The sequence below is a fragment of the Cebidichthys violaceus genome, unplaced genomic scaffold, assembly GCF_023349555.1.
Source record: "Cebidichthys violaceus isolate CVI_PGR_0920_01 unplaced genomic scaffold, fCebVio1.0.p SCAF_20, whole genome shotgun sequence".
Lineage (NCBI taxonomy): Eukaryota > Metazoa > Chordata > Actinopteri > Perciformes > Stichaeidae > Cebidichthys > Cebidichthys violaceus.
In genome coordinates, this window is record NW_027176373.1 from 6,418,742 (window position 1) to 6,443,433 (window position 24,692).

The 24,692-nt window shown below is 39.5% G+C and overlaps 1 protein-coding gene across 4 annotated transcripts in view; it reads right to left on the reverse strand.

Annotated features, from left to right (window-relative positions):
* The window catches only part of cadm2a (cell adhesion molecule 2a), a 206,124-nt gene that overhangs the window by 112,345 nt on the left and 69,087 nt on the right, over nucleotides 1-24,692 (reverse strand). The window lies entirely within an intron of this gene.

Sequence of the window (24,692 nt, forward strand, 5' to 3'; positions counted from 1 at the left end):
ACCACACCCAAACAGAACAATCTGGAGCTTCCAATAGTATCAATTCCCACCTTGTAATTCTCCCATCTCCTATGCATAAAATAGGTATCCAGTGCGGAGGAAAATCAGTTCATTATGTGAACACATATGTGGCGCTGCACTGTCTGCTAGTTGGGAATCATCAGTTGAAGCGTTTAGTGTCAGACAAACACCGTCATTTCTGGCAAATTGGCAGCATTTAAAGTAAATGGCACCTTCCTGACAAAGGAAGAGTGACTTTATTTTGTTCTGTGAAATCACCACGTTTGTCACTATAGTAACAGCAGCACAATGAATACTAACTCGGAAGCTGTAAAAAGTGTCTGATTTGCACTTTGCATAGTATTACACAGACAAAGTTTATTGAAAAGATACAGGAACCAACAAATCAAATTACATTTACATTGAAGGCTTTGCAGGGTTGCATAGAGCTGGATGAGTGAAAACCTTTTCTAACAGACATAACAGATTACTCGGAAAAGGTAAAGAGAGGACGAAGAGGAGCTAGACAGAGGGCAAAACAGAGCAGGAGAGACAGACAGAGAATGGATGACCCCATTTTCTTAAGGATTATCTACTGTGCAAGTGGCCTTTGATTCAGATTCAAAGGTAAACAAAAGAGAAAACCAGCCATAAATATTACACGACTGGAACCTGCTTTCACTCAAATTTTTTTTTTTATTTATGAACACAAGAAAGCAACATCTAAGCTTTTGATGTCTAACACTAACCCATGTTAACATAAACCGGGATTAAAACAAAGACTGTACTATTTAAGTCAGCTAAGAAAAAAACAATACTGTATGTTTTTATTGTATTCATATAGTTTTAAAAAAACTGCATTATTCGCCAAAGAGAAGAAACAATGAATCATTAGTATCTCCACATTACAAAAGCAATTGAAATTATTTGAAATAAGTATATTCAGTATCCCTGCAGATGTAATACAGGTGTTACAGATGAAATGATTAAACAAAACACTCTGCATGAGTGCACACCAATTTTAAGATCAGAAATACATTTACATTGGTTTGATGGATGAGGGTTATGTTTGTATATATGTATATGAATATTTGCTGCACATTCTTTTGCATTCTTTCCAATCAAGTGTTTCTCCTACTGTGTATCTATCTCAAGCTGAAAGGACAGGCCGGAAACTACAGAAACCACATGAAACTGAACAGTCTGCTTATGATGATCTTTTCATACCTTTTGGCTTGACCCTGTTATCTCTCCTTCAGATACAAGACGTACTGGGGAATTATAAAAACATCAAAGCTTGATCATAGGTCGATCACAAGGCCTCATGGCCCACGTATGGGAGAAGACATCATTTAGTGTTTAGAGCCCAACAAGAAAATACTTTTCATGGTCACGTCTGGGTATCAAGGCCTCTGTGCTCTTCCCCTGCCCAGACACACTCAAGCTAATTATGGAGCCTATTGAGCTGAACGAGAGGGAAGAACAAAGCCTGTCTCGTCTGGCTAAAGACATTTATAAGGCACCAACGCTCAAAACACCAACGATAATACGTGGGCCACAATTAAGCAGCGAGTACGTAGTTTATCACCGACTAGAAAAGTTTGCAAAGTGCAGAGCACTTCAGAGAGACCCACAATGTTTTTCACATTTGTTGGAGAGTCACTAAAGGGATCAAGTAATCAAGAAATCAACTCATGTTATTCAAATGTAGTATGTTTGCACTGTGCTATGATGAACCCATACAAAGTGCACCCTTTGATATCAACATGCTGTAGTGGAGTGAAGCTATTTAATTGCTGTAACTCACACATTGACATTGCATTGGCTTATTTCTAAAATATGATAAACCACACTTATGATACTGGGGAAATTCCAAGTAAAAACATGTCTCTCATAATAACCCGTTTCAAGTTAAGGCCTCCTCGGTTTGGCTTAGCATCCTCTCCTCTTCATGACTTTGTTTAAATAGCTGATAAACACCGAGTCCAGCTCCAACGTGCAACTAGAAGCAAAGTGGAGCAAAGGCTGCTAATGAGATCAAAGTGGAGTGCTGTTTCCTCCCAGCCTGATTCATTCATGTCACCCAACAGCCTATGTGTGATATCATTTCAAAGAACTACCCACATGTCACAAATTAGCTAGTGACATGCCTCAAATAAGCCTTTGTTCTGCATTGAACCACACTGACTCTCAGTAATTGGGAGACTATGATGCAGGACTAGGGAAGTGATGAGTGTGAGGCTAATACTCTACTTGTGAGACGGAGAGAGGAAGAGAGAGCGAGAGCGAGGAAATTCACATTATTGGTCTTAATCACCATGTAAAAAAATCATCATCACAGAGACAAGTCCAGTGTAAAAGCACACATTAAAAACGAATTAAGATGGTAATTAGGTAAAAACAAAACACGAAGATTTTGAGTAATTCATACTTAAGAAATGCAATTAGTTCTTCCTTCACCTTAAAGTACAATAAAGGAGAGTAAAGGGCAGAGATGGAGAAGAGAGAGAAAACAGTAGGTTATAGCATTGTGCTCCCAGAAAATGAATAGAGTAGAAAGCGTGACTAAAATCTCTTTCCAAATAAAATTATTACAATAAAACGCATGTTATGTTCTAAATATGAGGATGTGAGCCATGTCCTGATCAAGTTTTTTCTTTTTTCTTCAATAATGCACATCTGCTGATACAATACTTATATTTACCTAAATATGTATTGGACACACTGAAACAAACAGCTGAACAGTAGCCTTCTATCTTTGGCCCACCTTATTTTTCACAAGCTATTGATCCAAACACTGAAGGTCTTGAATCAAATCTATAAAGGCGACCAGCTGAAATTATTGATATGATATGAATGAAAGTTTATTCCCGAGGATGTATCGTTCAGTTGGAGTTGTGAGAACTACATAAACACTTTTTCTTGGCCTGCCATCAACATACTCACAGAGTTAACGTTAATTAGCAGTGAAAGCAGCGGTCAGCACCGGCTGCAATGAGAAGCTGCTTGCTGAATGTTTGCTTATACGAGAGTACAGAAAACAGCTTTGTTACGATCAGAGTTTTACGGATTCACACACTATCCTTTTCGAAATGCTCGCACAGTGGAACCCACTGTTCTAAAGGAGAGCAGTGCACCGCAACACTAAACTGTAGAGTTCAGCAGAGAAAGGATCAGATTCTGCTGATACGGATCCATCAAAATATGCAGCATTGGCCCCGACTCCTATCCTTAGGAATGATCTGGGACATCCATAGCTAGATGTAAAGAGAAAGTGCATACATGTTTCAACATTACAGGCTGCAATGGCACTCTTTCAGTGTATGTATTTATTCCCCCCAAAAAAGCGGTATCTTTTTCTCTGTAGTCAGACAACATTGGAAAGCAAAGCACGAACCTTGAGGTTCTCTACTTTAGAAGGAGTGTGTGCACCACCACGTACAATAGAAACACAGCACAGGTCAACTCCGCATGAGCTATTCTCAGAAAAACTGAGATCAAAATTTCAAACTGCACACAGAAAGAACATTTACTTTGAGATGTGCAAGCAGGAAGCCAAGGATGCATAAAAAATGCATTTTTCTACAAGCACAAAAAAGACCACTCTAGGAGGGGTATGGGAGACTGTATGATTGTCTTAAACCACATTCACTGGCTCCTGTTTAGAGTTTAAAAAATGTTGTACCACACAGTTGACAGGCATCAGTTTAATTGAGCGGTAAGGAATTTCACAGCCTTGAACTCTTCGGGTGCCGTAATGTCATGTCCTCAAAGTTTTGAACTGGACTAAGCTGTCTGAGAACTGCCAAGATAAAGACAGTGGATGTTGCAGTCTCTCTGTTCAGCAAGAGTTTCTCCAGTGCGATGCATGTGCTTTCCTCAATGTTTCTTTCAAACTATTATGTGAACATAATGATGCTTAAGGCTGTGTTTGTATTCCTGCAGGTGTGTAGACTACTGAGGCCTGACCTGGGGGGAAGGGTTTGCACTTCTGTGCTGCATCATGCATTTAGGGTCTGTTTACTGACATTGTCTAACTACATTTAACAAAACAGACAATGTTACTCCATTCATGCTTTGGTATGGGGTGATTTGGGTTGCCTCAGCATGCCCCTATATCACATCAGAAAGAGAGGAGATGTGGAACAACAAACTGACCTTTCCGAACTCTGCAGTCGCTCTAAAAGAACAAGATAAACCTGACATCAAGCTGTACAGGAAACAAGTGCAAACTAGTGCAACCTTTTTGCTTGCACCATCCACTGGAACAAAAGCTGAGAGTAATCCAGACCTTACACCACCAGGTGGACAAAGTGTCTACAAAAAGGGTCTCACGACAGGGAACACAGTCACATCAAACAGGCTTTGGAATCCTGCTGTTACCCCGACTGGGCTTTTATCAAAACAACAACAATACCCAAAACGAACAGCGGACCAACAGGGAAAATGGATCACAACATGAGACGGGGCTTTTTTATCATCCTTTATAGAGGGGAAGGTACGGTTGACAGTTTGTCACTGTAGAAAACATTACCACATAAATGTGTCATGACTTCTGCAGTAATGTGATTAAGAATCAATTCATAGCTATGCGTTTTAATATACACAATTTTCTTGTATACCTTAGCAATTGAGAATATTTTTTTTGTTCATCAGTGACTCCTAACAGCCCCTTAAATGCATGTTCAGCACTGAATAGTCAATGAGTCAGCAGCAGCATCTGCAGAACCAAAGTACAATGCACAAGTTAAGACAGAAATGACGGACTCAAAGGGCTCTCACCAAAGAAAGAGAGAGGAATCCAACATTATGCATGTCTATGCATGTACAATGTTTTGATATTTTCCTTTACATCAGTAACTGCGCTTTGCGATTGTGAACTCAAGGCATAACAAGTGTAATGTATACATTATCTCAAAAACAACAATAAACATCAGATTTTAGAGTCAAGACCTCAAAACCAAAGGGACTCTTTTCTATAGATTTCCCACTTTGTTCTGATTCGACATTTATGCAGGAATACATTTGTCATAGAGATATATCTCTAACAACATAACATCTCTACTGAAGGCCCCTGTAGGCTATCATCCGATAATTGAATGCTGCCATAAGATCTCATGCTGTTCGTCTACCGGAGAAATGTGGTCTCCTGCTATTACTGCACAATTACTTTGATTGTTGCTCCGTCCATTAACACTGACTGTAATACAGTCAGGTAGAATGTGAAGGCATTAGCAAATAGGGTGGAAGACCTGCCTGTGGCCTACTCATTACTACAGTAAAAGCAGTGAAACCAGCTCAAGAAGAAATGTAGGTAATTTGTGATACAGGGTCAAAGATTCAATTCAGCTACAAACTTAAATGTGAACCGTCAGTTCAATATGATCAGGGGTTTTACTGCTATTGCCCGGTCTGGTATGACCAACAGCTTATGCTGACGAATATTAGCTGTATAAACAGTATTATTGAGTCTGTTTTTGAGTTCTTGCTCTTTTCCCACTTTCACACTACATTTGAGCATTTCTTATTCTCCTGTGACTGCCAGTCAAGACCTCAGTAGCTGGCATTCTGCAAATTACATAGAGTCACTTTAAGCAAAGAACTGCAGCCCATTTCCCATTCAGTAGTTGGCTGACAAATGTGTTTATCAGTTGACAATATCCATTCAAATGAACCATGAATATTTATTTGATTTAATTCAATTGACTCTTGTGATTGCTATCACTCAGTATCCAAAGTTATATCAAATGAAATTCGAAGAAAAACGTGATTGTCCGCCAATTCCTCTGCTCACTGTCGGCAACGTATTGGCTCACTTGTGCTGCAATTGCTAACTTGTACTGAGCTATTGAGAGGACATTTCCAACTAAATGCACACTCATTCATTCGTGACTGCATTCCATTGCTGCGACAGAGGTGGAGTGAGCTGGGGTCGCTGGTTTCGAGTGGGATTTCAGCAGGGCTGCAGGCAGGAGAGGGATGCTGTGAGAGGACTGATGGGGGCACAGAACCCCTAATGCACTTCCTTTTAAATATGAAGCTGCACATTAAGCTTTCATAGGCCTCCCACTGCTCCTCTTATCTGACAAACTGGCGAGCCAAGCTGCACGCACACACTTGAGTAAAGACAAACACACTTACACAGCCAAATAGACACTCACACATACACAACATATACAGGCTGATTTTATGAACGATACAAGTGAACAGTCTAGACAGAACAGAGTACAGTATTAACTCATGTAAATGCTCATAGTTACATCCTGCAAATGTAAGGCTTATTTGTTTTCTTCAAAATCAAAAACGACAACCTATAAATCTGTGGGGATACTGGAGTAATTAAATAAAACAGCACTCATATATCTGTGCTTTCAGAATTGCATGATCTGGCCCCCAATTCCCAAAAAATATAGTAAGGCTAAGGTGATCCTCCTCCTAAAGTATTGTAACCCAAGACACAAAGACAATTATTTTTAAATCAAAGTTTATAAGATGGATTTTTCAAACAGCCGTACCATGCTAAAATAATTGAGTCAGAAGAATCAACCCGTGAAAGCTTTCCTCAGCAAAGGACTAAAGCCACCAAAAATCCTTTAAAAAGGCTACTGGAGTATTTTTCACCTTTTGCCATCAGTCATAGTTTTTTAGAAAGGGTGCTACTTATCTTTCCAAATAGTGGATATCTCATTTTGGAATGAGGCTCTTTTTCAGACCTTCACAGAATTGAGGTCGTTCAGGAGAATCAAATATTAAAAGCACTGAAAGGCATTGCGTTTTTCCACATTCCACATTCCATTTGTTTACAGTCTGAAATAACATAGTGGCAGCATTCATTTCTTTTCAGCGGGCGATTTTCAGGGTCAGAGGTTCAGTCAGCTGAGTCTTCAGAATTCATAACTGCTTCACTAGCATGGCAAAGAAACCCTGGGGATTTTGAGGTATTGATTCAGAGACCAGCTAAGAGAGCACACACACACACACACACACACACACACACACACACACACACACACACACACACGGTTTCAGTGTATTGATGTCAATATTATTCAGGAGGAAAGGCAGATAATTTAATTTCTGATATATCTTTCTATAGAGAATGTGTTGCTATTTACAGAAAGGTAGACTCTGTTTTAAATGTGTTACAATTATATCCTACTATAAATAATTTAACTGAGAAGATTACGTGGGATAAAAGATAATCTGAAGTTGGTGTGTCCACTTAATTTTGAATTATAGCATTAGAAATAACTAAAATGAACATTTCTTATTGTCTTTTTATCTTTTGATTAAGGAAAAATAACAAATCATACACCACACGGTATATCAAATGTCTTCTGAAATGCAAAAAAAATACTTTTTTTGCAGTTTGGAAGTGTATTGTGTGGCAGGGATAGTGTGTCGTGTGTGCACATGGGTGTCTATAGATGTGTGCATATTCGCACCGACAGGTTAGCAAAAGAGTGTGTATTCTCAGAGCTGAGAGCGTCCAAGCTAATCCTGTAATTCCAGACACGGAGATTGTGGCACGAACACACTGCTGCAGAGAGAACTGCCAGTACACCCCGTGTCTCTCTCACTGCTCCTCACTAAGTCTCTGCACTCCTGTTTTATTCATGCTCCTTCTGGAGAGGAGAAACACAGGATCAGTTGTCTGTGTGTCCACATGTGTGTATGTTTGTGAGCCTACAGCATGTGCATGTAAGGTATGTGAGTGTCCATGTGCCTTTAAAAAAAAAAAAAAAAAAAAAAAAACCTTATTAGAGGAATACATCCTGACTTTGGAAATGTACTGAATAATCAATGGTAAAAAAACATGGATTCTGCCATAGATTAACCTTTCTGTACACCCAACCAACATATACACCCTCACCACACATCTCCACCGCTGCTGCAGAAACACCTTCACACAGCACAACCCAAGTTATCTGCGACAAATGACATTGCTTTAAGTAACACTTGTTTTAAGCAACCCAGCGGCCCTTTATTTTTTGTTTTTTTTTAAAGTTCTACAGTTTCCCGTGGTGCTGGGTGATTGCTCCGGTGTTGCTACATCAGTTTGAAGGGAGAAAAACAGAAAGACAGACGACAGAATGGCACTAAATCAGGGAGACAGAGCTAGAAACAGAAATGAAAAAAGACAGACAAAGATGCAGAAAAAAAAGTAGAGGAGTAGAGGAGTCAGAGGGAGGTAGAGGGAGAGGCATGGAGAGAGAATGAGCAAGTGAGCGGGGAAGGGGGAGAAAGGTCCCTACTGAGCAGTGGCTGTTGAGTGAATTTATTTGAGCTGTGGCCTCTCAAGTGAATCCCCTGAATGGGAGTAAATAGACAGCAGGCACTACAAGGCGGCCTTGCTTCACATCAGCTGGTGAATGTAAGAGAGGAGGAGGATGGCAACAATACAAGCGAGCTAACAGGTTCCCAAGCAGTGGAGACTTAACAACACAACAGAAAAACAATATGGAAGCACACAGGATAGGGAAGACAAGTTATTTTGTCCTGCCGCAGTACAAACACATCAAGGACCATGCAAGGCAATTGTTAAACAGCACATTTACAGAGTTGACAATTTGAGCTACATTGAACATTAAACAAGATATTTATTTTTTCAATGGTGGTCTGTATTTTTAAACATCCCGTCTTTTCTACTGCCATGTGAAAACAGATAGAAGAATGGTAAGCGTACTGAGCACATGGGCTCAGGGTTAGTTAGTTAGCCACTGGGGCATAGTGTGTGCTGTGTATCTTTACCAGCCCCTCATTTTTTGTTATATTTGCCCACTGGACATTCTTAATATTCTAAAATATTATTGTTAATACACCAGTATGTCTGCTTCGGACCATTTTTGTGTTACCTATCAAAACAACACAAGTTGTTTTATACCATTAATTTCAAAATATGCATTATTTTGCAAGCTCATCGTTATTCTTCAGCCACTTTGTCAGTGTTCTCTCATAGTTTAGACATCAATTATATGACACACCAAAAGAGGCGACTTATTGAGCGAATGTGCACTGCTAAATGCAATCTTTCTAAAAAAATGTCCCCAAAAACAAATTTAATACATTAAAACACAAAAGTGTTTTGATTTGGCTTCACATAATAATGTATGAGACTGGAGCACTAACAGTAATATTTCCTCTCCATCAGCGCTGGTAAGAAGTTCCAAACACATCAGGCGAGCAGCATAAATATGGAATTCCAAAGCAATAATGATGTGCGATGGTTAATATGTCTCTCAATCAAGAAAGAGCAACTGACCTTATCATATAAAATGCAGTGGTGAGCATTGTTATTATCTACAGTAATGAACCTGAGAGCTGAATGGTAAACACAATCTAAGGTCCTAATAAGCAGCATGTTTATAAATGGAAATATAACTCATCATATAACTCAGGGGGAAGTTGACTCTGTCTAAAAGAGAAGCCACGGTTTAACAACAAGGTTTTCTATGCAATAACATTTCATAATTTGGCCAGATGACAATATATTTCTCTATAAAACCTAAAACCCAAACACCATAGCAACTACACAGAACAGAATAGCAACCAATCAGAAAATCTAAGCAACTAAGGTACTGTCGTGTTGATTTGGCATGAAAATAAACAATGGGCTGCTTCAAAGGTAGGTCACAAATATCATTTGATATGCTTTGGGAAATGGTTCATGGAAATTAAAAATCCACACAATTAGTTAATGGGATTAAATGTGCAAATCCACGGCCTACCCTATGTCGAGAAGTTCCACTCATCCCACAAGAGAATTAAAGGGTGTTAATCCATACATCTCTATTAAGAACTAAGCATTGAAGATATTTCTGTAACGGATTGTGATGCTAGACCACTACTGCACAATACAGTAAGTTAGAAAATAAATAAACAGAGCAGCAACATCAGGAAACGTGCACGCTTTCTAGAAGCCTTTCCTAGATTGGTAATCTTCTTCCTTCTTAGAGCAGTCAAAAGTTTTCATGGCTGAGTGTTTTTTTGTTTTTTTAACTGCTGCCATGTGTTTTGCTCTCTAACCCATTGTCTCTCTGCACCTGCCGCCCTTTACCGTGTCTCTCTGTCCTTGTCTTCCCTCTGTATATAAACGTACTCTGTACAAGGTGGCTGTCCACGCCTCTGTGACTAAGTGACTGGCAGTGACAAGCGACAGCTCCCTACTTTTTGTGCGTGTGTGTGTGTGTGTGTGTGTGTATGTGTGTGTGACTGAGTGTAACTGAGGAAGACTATGTGTGTGAGTACCCCTGGCCTTAGTCTCACTTTTGCTCTCTCTCTGTCTCTATTTCTGCCTCCTTTCATCTGTCTACCTGTCAAGCAACATTCCAACATCCCTTCCCACAAAAATAAAATAAACTAAATAAAACAAAAAAACCCTGAAGCTGAAATGGTGGAGACAAATATGCTACGCCCACAAGTCCTCATTCTTTCACTCTTCATAACTGCATCTTTCAACAACAAAAAAAAAGAAAACAGAAATTGTGTGGTATTAGTTTGTATGCCATTGGTAAATCTGTGTGATCTGGGTCTTTACGTGTGTGTGTGTGTGTGTGTGTGTGTGTGTGTGTGTGTGTGTGTGTGTGTGCAACTTGTAACTAACTGCTCGAGTGATGACCGCTGGGTGACACCGTAGTTAACAAAGAAAACAAGAGAAATCCAATGAATATGTTATCTATCAGGAAATACATTGTGTGCTAAAAGGCTAGCTCAGTGCGTATGTGCCTGTGTGTTTGTGTAAACACACTGTTTATGTCAGCGAGAGTCTGGTCCTGTGTCAGCTGGCAGAGACAAGCATGGCATTAGGATTTTCAGATTTAGCTAATCTCAGAGCAGCCATTCATTCTACTTGCCACTTCAGCAGCACGGCGACACAGGGGAGCTTCGGAGCTACCTTCTGGGATTCTGCATCTTTGGTGCATGTAAAACCAGTTACACTGGATGTAAGACGGAGTAAAAGAGAGAGACATAATGAGTGTATGTGTGTGTGTGTGTGTGTGTGTGTGTGTGTGTGTGAGTGAGTGCATGCGTTTGTATCTCCTTGCTTTAGGGCAGTGTGTACCCCAGCTAGTGGACAGCGCCTCGTGTAGCCATCTCATCCATCTTCGTCAAGAGTCATCGTCTCAGACAGCTGCTTCACAGCCCGACACTCACAGAAGACTCTGCTCACCCACCTGCTCTCGCAACGCAGTCACATACAGGCATAGAACAGCTTTTTGTTCTACAGTACCAATGCAACAGACCCGCTGAGCCAACAGACCTCTTAACCTCGTTCTAGCTCTTCCAATGTGCGAGCATCAGCGTGCTGCAGCATGTCGATCCAGAAGCCCTCTTGCTTAAGTTGAAAAATGATTTACACTCGCTCACATTGCTTAACTTAAAAACATATGCATGGGTGTCAAAAGATAGTGTATTTATTATTTCTTAAACAAGTTTTTATCCACTCCCACACAAATATATGACATTTCCTAAACAAATGCCGTAATAAAGAGACAATCCGGAGCCTCTGTTTTTACTCCACTGTTATCTCGTACAGACTTTATGACTATTTGTGTTGTGCTAATGCTCCAAAAAAAACAGGGTAATCTCGATTTAGATTTGCCTTGATTAGGCAATGCAATATGCGCAAATTACTGTATGAAAAAAATGTAATTTGGAAAGCAAAAGGAGGTAAATGTTTGCACATGTGCCTGTGTATTCGGAGAAAAGCGAACGAGAGCGAGATAGTGGGCACGGTATGTAACATTTGTTGGATAAAGATTAGTGTGGGTCTCTTAGTGTTGAATAAAGAGATTGAATAAAGAATAAAGAGAGTCAGTGAATTAAGACTCAGCAGCAAGACGGGCAAACTGCGATTAGCCCACGCTTAAAGGTCGTGGAGCTTTACAGGAAAGGGTGAATTCCTAGGAGGGAAAAATAACTTGAAGCTGGGAATGTAATCCATGACATTTTTTTTTTTCCTCTTGTTGGTAGTTCAGCACATGAATGTCATTTTGAAAACATATGTAAAAAAAAAACATGACATGTTCTATATGTAACCCCAGTGAGGCAGATCTGCTGTTGGCTACCTGAGCGTAGATCGAAGTGAGTGAAAGCTCTCGTTTTCTTTCTTTCTCTGCCCATGCCATATACTCAAATCAGAGAGTGGTTTCTTTCTCTGAAAAGTCTGATTAAACAATTTTGTGATTGCAGAAATCTAGGCACACATAAGTGCCTTTCACTCATGGAATACAAAAAACTGCCAGATTAACTTTTCCCTAGCATAGGTAGATCTGGCTTGCTCAAACAACTAATGACTGCTGCACCAGATAGACTGCTTGAGTTGGTAATACGGACAGCTTAGTCTGTCATTTTTTAATGCTGTACGTTTATTTTTTAAATAAATATCTACGGCAAGGGAATTCAGTTTGCTAATTATCTAGGATTTTCCTCCATGTGCAGTTTTCTTTTTTTAATAACCGCGTCTTTAACCATCCCTGACAGCTGCCGACATATTTCTTCCCATGCCTTGCTGCTCAGATTTCATTTTTTGCCATCATTCCCATTTGGGATCTTTTTGTTTTATTTTTCCAATCAACATTTTAATTTTACATGCTCAAGTCATGCAAGTCCATTTTGATAATGCAAGGGTGTATATAGTAAAGTTTACTCAAGGCAGCAAACAGTTTTGAAAGAATTTGGACTCTAGGTGTCATTTAAACAATCATGCTTTAATTGAAGTTACAATCTCATTTGTTGAATGTTTACAGACAGACAGAAGTGTATCCTGGGATCACTATCTGTGCTCTGACTGCTGGAATGTATCACAATCAAAGATAGCTATGTGGGATGCACAGGAGAATACCATCAGATTATACCTAATGATTGATTAACTCATTCGGGACTGTTGCTGCAGTAAACATGGGCTTATGGTCTCAATCGCTAGTTTTAAGCCTTCCATACAGCATGATGTCCAATTACTAAATTAGGGTCATGTTTAGAGTAAAATAGACCATAAAGCAGGCTATGCTTTAGGGTGGGTGATTGACAATGAAAAAAAGATGGCGACGGCCAAAATCCAAGACGGCGATGGCCAAAATGCTGAACTTGAGGCTTCAAATTGGCAGTCCACAAACCAATGGGTGACGTCACGACTACGTTCACTTCTTATATACAGGCTATGGTTGAACCAGCACACTCATGATGAGGAGCACGGTTAGCCTTAATGGCTTGTTGAGATACAGTATCTTAGTACATTGTAGCTAGATATGATGTGCACTTTTTTGTGAAATAATAATTTGAATAAGGCCAACAATGAACAATTAAATATAAACACTGTAAAAATAAACACATTCAGGAACAAAAGGGGTTTTCAAATGTATTTCTTTCAGTGGATTACACCTTTACATCTACCCACCCCTGCTAGGCCAATCACTGACATTGTAACAATAGTGTTAAGGATAGCTGTATGTGTATAATAAGCATCAATCATACCAACGGTTTAATTAGGGCCATTTTGGATTTAGAGAAGTTGACCTCCATCCGGTCAACTACGGTAGATCTTTTTAAGTCACCGAGCTTGAATCCATCTTCTTCTCAAGTCTCATTAAAATCAGTCAAGTGACATCGTATCATGAGAGACAGACTGACAGTGTCCTAATCCGTTCTAGTCAAAGATGATATTAGGCCAAAGCAATAAGCTATTGCTACAGTTTTCAATCTCATTTGCATTCTGCAGATTTCACAGGCAATCATGAGACACTATTGATTCTAAAAACTGTTAATTATAATGATATAATTATTCTTCAGACAACATTGTAAAACATTTGCTTTGTAGCTTTCTCAGATATCATGTGCAGGGATGTGTCATGCTGATGTTTACCTGCATCATAACGAAACTGGTGTGATTACAATATAATTAAAAGTAATGTCCTTACTACAGTAGATTCTAGTGTTCAGAAAAGTTGCCATTTTGAGTCAAGTTGCTTATCATGATTGGAAGATTATTCACTTTTATGTTGGACCGTTCAGTTAGTATACTGCAACCATTATACAGTGATTAGGAAGTATTTGCTTAAATCATATCACAGTGCTAGGTGTTGCAAGGGGGTGCAGGGGCAGAGAGAGTGGGAGATTGATAGACCGAGTGAAAAAGAGAGAATTATGCCTCACAAGAGATGAGAGGAACACATTTTGTGCCCCGAGGACAGATGGGAAAGAGGATAGAGGAGAATAAGACTGGAAATCGGTTGAAGTGCAGCACAGGAGTGCTGAGCGTAGATAATTATACATTATGTATGCTAACGTAAAGAGTATTGAGTATGCACTTAGATGGCTATTGAAGAGTGTGAGAAAAGGACAGGAAAAGCTTACATATCGGCTAGAGGGAGAGAAATCCACATACATTTTCCGCAGACCATAATGTGATGGCATTGTGCTGTGTAATGCATTGCAATTAGTGGATGATGCATTTTGCTTTGATAGACAAACTATGCCTGTGACAGACTAGCCCATTGTGTGAGGACAGATTGTCACACACACACATACACCCCCCCAAAACCCTCTCCACACAAGCACGCACACGCACACGCAAGCTAATACACACAGACACCCAAACAGTAGGAAGCCCCCTGGTGGATCTAATTGGAGAGATTAGATGTTATCCTGTTATATCCCAGCCAATTTCAGCCCATAGCCAAACGTAATGCCTGAGAATTCAGGGGTTACAGCAACCTCCACACACGCAGCATAGCTGTTCCCTTGGAAACAACAGCAAGACAGTCTATAACAACCTGTCTAATAAACTCTCTTTCTCTCTCCCTTCTTCTAACTCACTCTCTTATTTCTTTAAACCTTTTCTCTGACAATTTCTTATGTCTGTCTAACTGTTTTCATTAAATAATTTCATGCTATTATACCGTTTTCTTTCTGCCGTCAAAGGAAAGTTCCTCTCCTTGCTCAATACTTTGCTTCTAATGTGCTTAAAAGGCTGTGAAGTGCCCAGGGAGCAACTTGGGGTCCATTGTTTCGCTCAAACACATGAGGAGGACAATGACAATAGGAACTGGGGATTGAACCACTCACCTTGTGGTTAGAGGGTGATCCTCCTTACCCAATGAGCTACAACCAATGCATATCCTATACACAGAAAGGCTAGAACTTTACCGTGAAAGAATACTATAGCTTAAGACATGAAGGAAACACTGTTTGAGTTGGGATTTGATTCCGAGTGGACTCACTCATTCAAAACATACATTTTATATATAGACACTTTAGAAATACGAAGATAAAAAATAAATACATGAAACAAAATAAAAACTGAAAACTACAGTTAGTTAAACTACATGTATTTGTAGCATAACGTCCATCTGTTTTCCAATAGGACAAAGGCCCCATAAAGTATTAAGATACATGAGATAAATTAGTACCAGATGTGTTTACAGAAGTATAAGCTCCATATGTGTGGGTGCATGAACTCCCACTCAGCAAGAGATGAGCTAAGCATGGTCCCATGGGCTTTATAGCAGGTTATAATTTAATCTATGCAGCTAACCTGGGAAAAAAAAGGAACCAAATGACCAATTAGGATAATGTTTGCACCCTAATGCTCCTATTTGTGTGCTGCGATAACAAAGGTTACAATACCCTTGATACCACACGCACACACACAGCACTCATACAGACCGTCCTGAGCTGCAGGATTGTGTTTGTTTACCCAACAGTTTAGATTAACCTTCAGACACACTCTCCACTCTTCCGTGACCTGGTAAAGGTGTCGTTGCACCCTCGCTCCTCCCTTCCCTCCACATTCTGTCATGTCCCTGCAGATCTCACTTCATGTTGCCACTAATTCCTGTAATCATCTCAGGATGAAGAACCGATTAAGTGAAATACATTTAACATTCTATTGCTGAGTAAAACTGCAACACTTTTAGTTCAACTGAGGGTCGCATATGAGACATTATTTTCATTATATTATTACATATTTCTATTTAGCATGTTTTACAGGTTTTTGAAAGTTGCATGCTTGGAAAGAAAAAAATGACCTTTCTTCTGTACGATAATCAAATTAGAGCAGGAACCCCTCAGCGTGTATCTTGTAGGTACCACTGGACCTCCACAGATTCATTTGTTCATTGTGTAACTTAAACTGAACTTTTATTGTGAAATGTAAACCGTTACGATAACTCTGCCCATGGCCTCATCATTTACTGACAAGCCATGATGTCATCGTATCATCAAAATCACATCTCCTCCGTTTCTTCCATCTCTGTTCGTGTTTCAATGCTCTCCCTTGATGAATCGCGGGGGCCTGCCTGGAACATTTCTGGTTGGCCAAGTACACACTGCTAACTCAGAGTAAACAGGGTCTGCCAATGAAGCTCGTTAGCGTCAAGCTGCTATCTCTTGCAAGGTGCTCAAAGGAGCAACCAGTTTTCTCTGACCTGCACCAACAGCACAGCAAAGACAACAACTGAACCAAAACTCTTCCTAGCCTGTCTCACAATAATAGACTGAATTGCTCGCTAAGCTACCAAAGCAGCGTGCCCCATCCCCCTCCATGGACTGGTAACTTTAACTGAGCATAGCATAACGAAACAGTACACGGCTAGTGGACTGTTTGAATTTTGTCAATGAACATGCATTGATTTGGTTCAACATGAATCACTGAGCTTTATTGTTGTGATCTCTTTGTAGTCATGTTATTGGGTAGTTGGCTTTTCCACAGCTAAATTGATGTCAGATATTTTCACACAGACACATGGTCTTGCGTGCAACCCTTCTCTTTTCTAACCCGTCCTACAGTGGTCACGTACACACTTGTACTGGCCTTAAACAGAAATACACATGCGTAGAGGAAACTCAAAGCTCTTTCTCCGTAGTGTTTTGCTCTGACCACGTGTGTCCATGCTCGTACCCTGGTCTGTTTAGTGTTGGACAAGAGAGAATGCTGCAAACCTCTGCTATTGAGAACTCCAAATGCTTAAACCGTTACTAGCTACTGATATAGTTTCAAATTGATAGTTAAGTATGTTGTATGAGACTACATTAATTATTTGGATATAATGTTCCATTTATCAAAAAAGGGTGGTGTCCCCATGTGAATTATTGTTAAACTCTGTTATTCAATAGCTGCTGCACCTACAAAGGGATGCTAGTTCTACAGTATTCCATACAAACAGCAAATGATGCTGCTTCTAAACAATATGGCAAGTTCTACTTCAGCCAAGCTGCATGTACTGTCATTCCAGTCCAACACTAGCACTGTAGGAGTGTTGAAATTCAATATTTTCCGCTAATAGAGCTTCAGAGAAAATTTGGATGAAATGAAGGGCCTGTTGACAGTGAAACAGCCTACTCAGTTCAAATGAATTTAAGTCTTTATTTGTAGCTGAGAGGAAATTGACTGCAAAGTGCAATGTACTACAGACGTTAAGCCAAGAAACTAGAATAATAGCCAACAGTCTGTTTTCAGTCATTCACAACCATAGTGGCTAAACTTTAATGGAAAAATAATTCCCATTATTTATTACATACACTGGGCTCAGTTATGGAAATATACAATCAGCTGCCATGTCAATAACTAGGACAACGAGCTACAGTAATAAAAACATTGGCCAAATATAAAATCTGATAGAATACAACAATTGAAAGGAATTTCTGAAAAATTATACTTTCATATTGAAATGAATCACCCAGAAATATACTGATGTTAATGTTTATGAGTTTAGCTAAGTAAATATGAGTTTAGCTAAGCTATCAGACTGGCCTATAATGAGGGCAAAAAGGCATAAAAATCCATCACCGTCATGGCAAATTCTATGATTACTATTGATGCTGCTCATCAGGGATCTCATTGCCTTGGCGAGAATGATTGGTTCTGTCTGGCAGGGAGTTCCATGTATGTGGCTGAAGCCTTCTGTTAAATAGTGTGTGTGTGTGTGTGTGTGTGTGTGTGTGTGTGTGTGTGTGTGTGTTAGCGTGTAGGAGGTGATGGGGTGGGAGTGTTGGTGAGGCTGTCTTGTGATTAATACTCCTATCTGTTACTGCCTCTCCCTCCTCAGCCCTTTCGTAGTCCAAGGTTAGTTGGACATATCTCGTGCAATTTCCATAAGAATATTGGAACCGTAATACACCATGGCACAATACTTAAAAATACAGCCATCAGCTAATCGTTTTTTAAGTGACCACATAGTAGATTTTAAAGAGTTTTACAAGGTTAAGAAATGGCAGTCAATTTAAAAAGGAGCCTAAAAGTACTTATCTTGATACAGGACTTTACTTAAATTTAAACATTGCACAGATCATCAAAATACATTGTTATGATGCATCATTGTCATTTAACCATATTATCACATGATTTTCAAATTTATTTAAGCGACTAGACTGGATTCATTTAAAAAAAAAATAAAAGTCCTCCTTTCTTCTTTTAGAAAATATGTATGGTACACAGGCACACAAGCAGACACACCACAAACAACATCATGCACAGACCATCCACTGACGTAATAGGCTATATTTAACCCATTGGACCTTTGCTGTTGTGCACAAAAGTCTCAAGGTTAATTGCTATAGCATGTGTCAGTTCCAGGCCACTAAGCTGTGGCTAATAAACACTTTGGAAGCAGAGATAATATCCAAAAACTGATTATGGACCAGGTGTATGACAAAAGCGAAAATTTAGTTTGACATTGTTTTTGACATATTTCATTATATTTGGAGCTTGTTGCTTCGTCTTGTTTTATTGCATCAGACTTAGACTGCTGACATGTTAAGGATCTGTATATGTTGCTATTTTACAAAGTGCATGCTCATGATTCATAATACATCAAGCCTCCTAATGATAAGTGAGAGACTATCACAGACATAGTAAAAGCACCGGATTACCGTGCCCACTTAAGCAACGCTGTCACTACTGTTCATATCAAGAGTTCAGAAGAGCCTGAACAAACCTTTGCACATCACAATACGACCTAAAGCACAAATTGCCATCCGAAAACATAATCAAGAATTACATCTTGGGAGTAGAAGTACAAGTCTGAATGCAATATCCCACAATATGCTTCTGCTCGCATTAATTACCCGGCAATTAAGTTGCCTATCATCATCCATCATCTGTCACACAGGGTAGAATTTTTTTTCCCCTCACATTATGATGTAAATTAATGACTCTTTAATCAATTAGCCCACTGATCCTTCTCAGTTGGTGCTTTAGATAATCAGAGATAATAGGAATTATTAAAAAGCACAATACACAACTGTCGTCTTTGGCAGCAGGGACATTTTAATGTTCTCTCCTAGCTGGATTTTGAGCTTTTCTTAATATTATCAAATGTCTACTTAAACTACCCTTCTGACTATGTGCCTGTAATCCCTATGTACACACATCTTTAAAACGTATTGTTAGCCAGTCTTAATGACTACCTCCCCCTGCACACATACACTCTGCACAAACACTTCTCAAACCGCTAACAGACTCCATGCAGTGTGGCGCTTACTGTGCGGAGAAAATTGAAGAGAAATACATTTTCCCTCTTTTTTTCTATGTTTATCCCTCTTTTTTACTTCCCTTTTCTCCCTTCTCTACCCCACATCCTCCCAATCTCTATATTTCTGCCTGATGACAGCTTGATTATGCAAAAACTGTAGGAAATACAAGAGGTTGGGAATAAATTGATATTAATAACTGTGATTTGACTGCAGGCATCTTGCCCAGCTATTTTCACATTTTGTTTATATTTGTGACATTATTCAGAAAAATGAACACTTGCTGAGTTGAGGAGAAAAGGAGATTCAAGGATAAAATTGCAGTTGCGCATGATAATCAGGGCTAATTTTCACAGCAATTCACATCTGAACAATGATTTAAATTAATACAAACCACTAGAGGATTGACTTAGAATGGATTCACTGACATGCCACGCATTCAGACAGGCGAACAAAGGTAGCCAATTGAAGGAGGCCTGACTCTTGATCCCTATTAAAATGAACAATTACACGGTAGGGCAGTGTCCCTTAACTGGGTTGTAGTTTACTGGCATTTGAACCAGACGAGTGATCTGGCAGGTGGGTCATGATGTGTGCATCAAAGGGGCAGAGAGTAAGAAAGTCCAAAGATAAATATTAAATAAAGCTAGCAGGAGATAAAGACGGATAAACCCTCCTGACCTTGCACATGATGTGTTTTTGTAGGTCTCTGTCTAAACATTGTGTCTGAAGGTCTATTGAGGTTGGAGCTGCTACACTGTGACCAAGTTAATATGATGCATCATTATTTGTAGCCGAGGTTAAGCACCAATAATTCACTCTGTAGAATATTCTCAATGATACACACGAATATAAGCAAAGGCTGCTTCAAACATGCCCACATCGTAACACAATACAGTAGGCGACTACTGGGCATTGACAGAGAGACAGATTTCACACATAAACACACACGACAAGCTGTGTGAAATAAAAAAGACTAATGAAGAAACATGAACTCATACTAACAAACACCAAAACAAAGCCTCGCCATGCGGGGCCTCAACATTGAAGGTAATTAAGAAAAACAATGGGTTTAACAGCATGCTCCATTTTCAAGGTATTTTACTTTATTTTAAGTGGGAATCACAGGTAGAAACATAACACAGAGGATGAGCATATCACTGTGGCTGCGGCACACAAACATTGGCACACACACGCACACACATGTACAGTATGCGCACAGCAGAATGTAAATGAGCAGATGAGATGATAAATACTGGGAGAACAGAGGCGTCATTAATCTTTGCGGAGATGAGGTGTAGTAATTAAGGTTGCTGACACATGGCAGACTCCCATAGGGAGGCTGTGACAGAGTTAGACAGGGGAACAGCAAGCCTCTCTACCCGTGCCCAACGCCCTCTTAGTGGGGTGCTGAGGTGAACCTCGGCTGTCTGGCAGCACGGCTGACGCGTCGGCTCTTCTCACACTCTCATCCTCGTAATGAGTATGTGAATTTCTGCAACCCTCCGTGACCCATTTTGCCATTTCCCCACCACTCTTGTGAACTTTCCTGCTCTTCAGAAACAACAACAGCTTAACACAGAGATGGGGGAATCTTTAAATATGCAGCATTAAACTACTTCTATGCTATGAGGCACTGATCGAGCACAGGAGGCAATAAAAAGCAACCAGTGACACTTGAAAGATGATATTATAAAGCTTTTTTAAACTGCTTCCACAGAAAAAAAAAGAAAAAAGTAATATATGGTAGGGACATATTGTATATATCCTGGCTGAAATTAACTGACATTCTGTGGAATTATCTTGACTGTAGCTCTCCACTTTCTTGCCCCTTGGGTATTCATTTGATAAGAATTACCGATTGCATTACAGAATAGTAGATAAAGCTGAGACACTTGTATTTGCCGCTCAGCCTCTTTTTAACTATACATGCATGCATCTGCTCAGACATAGATAATGTTATATGTTGGCACTTAGTTTTGGATTTATTAATCTATTTACATCTTTGAAACATATGTCTTGCTCTCACATAAACAACAACACTGCAGAGTACTCACTCGTTTGTCTTAAGTGTTTATCATAAAATTTGGGTTGGCTTCAGTCCTAATAGGCCAACAGAACAGAACCTTCTACAGCATGCAGAAAGAAATGACTGCTCTCATGTTTACTAGGATAACAAACCTGAACCCTGGATTATGACAAATCCATAGGCTTTGTGCTATTACATTTTTTTTATTAATAATACATTTGTGAATTTTCATGCTGTCATTTAATGTAGAAGCTCTCCATTAATGAATTCTAGCATTACCTTTACTTGTAAACTCACATACTCATACATACACATATTTTCTTGATCATGCTCAATCCTATTTTTGCCTATGTTATAGTATAATAGATATTCTATATTTAGGACAAGCACAGTGGCTGAACTGCAGTGAATAATAACACTTTTTTTTGTCTGAATGCAACAATCTGAGAAAAAGTTAAATTATATCAAAATTGTTATCATAAAAACAAAAACACCCTTGGGCCCATCACGGTCAGAAAGTCTAAAGTGATTTTTGGACTACCGCTTGATAATTCACACACCGTAGCGCAATTTGACATACTGAAAAACAGATTTGTGCGTTGAACATTGCTTTCACAGGGGCGCTGGTGACTGACATATGAAATCAGATTTGCACTTTTTTTAAACTAAACAAGTGTGACTTGTTTGTTATTCACTGGATAAATGCACACTGTGCCAACACAGCATCAAAAGGGCCTGCTGGAGTCCACTCAAACAGAGGAAATAATCTGCATGTTTTTACTGGCGCTACTTCGTGTTGATTGGCAAACGCTTTGCTTGAGTTATTCAGTGATGTTTGCTTGTCAGCATAGGGAATGTTGCATTTTTTGTTGTATCATCAAACTCGACACAACAAAAACAGTCTGGCTTTGTGGAGGTGCACTGCTGCAGAAAATTTCAAATTCACCACAGCTTGGGCTATGCTTCAACTTCGTATCACACAAGTGTGGGAATTCATTGTAATGGTACATTTACGTCCTAAATATGATAAAGCATTCACTCCGGTTGTATTCAGCCTGGTCCTTATTTTAGGTTTTTCCCCACAAGAATGATTGATTGTATTCATTATTGCTTCATGATCTGGAGAAAGTTATTATCACCAATATTTCCTCTCACCTAGCCTTCTGTAACTCCTTTTATGGTGCATCACGTCTGCAGCTGGCTCACAATGCTGCTGTTAGACTTCTCACCGGTACCACAGTGCTGACCTCTCGTCAGTGAATCCTAGTGTAGAGCACAATTGATTCCAACGTCTTCCCGTTTGTTCCTGTGGCATTTAGTGAGATTGCATCATACATCTCATATCTCTCCTTATACCTCCTCCAGATCTCTGGGGTCGTCTGACCTGAAGCTTGTGGCCGTGGTCGAAACCAATATACAGTGAGGAACAAGCCTTTGCTGTTGTGTCACCTATAGACTCTGGAAAAACGTCCCTCTAAAAGTTGGAGGGACACTGCAATCGAAACGTTGAAGACAATCTCAAAACTCTTTTGTAGCTACAAAGTCACCTTTTCTGTTAGCTTGTACGTAGCAGCTTCAGTTCCCTGGTAGTGCTGCACTCTAAAATTGAACTTTCACAACTGGTTTTCTATCATCTACAGCGGGACCCGTTATAATCTTAACGCCGATCAAGCATATGCCTGCTACCATTTGTACTCTTATACCGTTGGAACAGTATGTGTTCTTAAACTGGTCTACTAAAATATTTCAGATCTGTTTCATAGTTCACTCAATTTGAATCATGTTAATACCACTTTTATACTTTTAGACAGAGGGTCATTTAACTCAAAGATCAAATGGAGTCAACTTGAGAGCATTTATACTTTTTAAGTAATTGATCTTAAAAGCTTTCAGAAAATGAACAGTAGACTGGCAAAGTCCTAATGAATCCAGACATTCAATATCGTAGTAATGGAGCTTGCTTTAGAACATTTTATTGGAATATGTGCATTAAAGTAAGTGACTGATTTATGACAGATTGACGTTATTCGTCAGTCATATTAGAGTTTTTATTGGCCTAAAGCTAAGGTGGGTGGGACAAATAGACTCAATATGTGTGTTTTATTGGCACAAATGGTCCCCATCTGTAGATATGCACTTTTTAATGGTACAACAAAATTTCATAATTTATAGCAAACACATTTTGTGGACCCCTTGGCAGAATGCCATGGACCCCTGAGGATCCCTGTACTCTACTTTGTGAATCACTAATCAAATGTTTCACACACCGACGTTATCTGATACCTCCAAGCTGTTGATGTCACACATATCAACACAATGTAATGATATTCAAATAATAAAGTTACTAACAAAACCACAAGTACACACCACAGATCGCATTTTTGTAAAAATGCTCTATTTACTTCCTGAGGAAAAACATGACTAGTAACTAACAGCAGAGGCTGCTGAATGTTATTGAGTGAATGCAAGCAAATCACTCAGAGCTTTCTACATTTTATACCCACAACAGATGCTGCACTCAAAACTCAACTGTGCAACTTGACCTGGCATTCGGTAATTAATCAGAAAGGTAATTAAGGCCCTTGTGAACCTTGTTTCCTTGTCTTTATCCCTAATAGGGGCCGTTGTTGGCATAACATTACGTACAGGTCCCTTTTGATTGCCGTCCATCTCATTAATTTGCACTATCCAAATACATACTTTAAAGATACATCTGAATTCTCTGTTGTCTGACATGAATATCTATTTACAGTTTGTCTAAACTCACAGGGATACGCTCATGTGCTAAATTGTTAAGATTTAATACTTCTACTTTAATACATCTCATTGGAAATAGTTGAATAACAAAGACGTGTCTGTTGCAACCGGAGTAACTATGGTGCAGTATTGGTGAGGTCTTCCATCTGTGTCCATCAATGCCTCAATCCATTAGAGGAACAACACATGTCTTTTCTCGGAAGTGCGGCATATATTTATCTCCATAAAGGATGCTTTTTCGACGCTGGAATAAGCCGCAAGAATGTAGGGACCGGAGAACTGAATTGTATGAATGCTCCACTAGCAATAAAAGTTACACAAAGTGCACCATATGCGCGCGCGCGCGCGCGCGCACACACACACACACACACACACACACACACACACACACACACACACACACACACACACACACACACACACACACACACACACACAC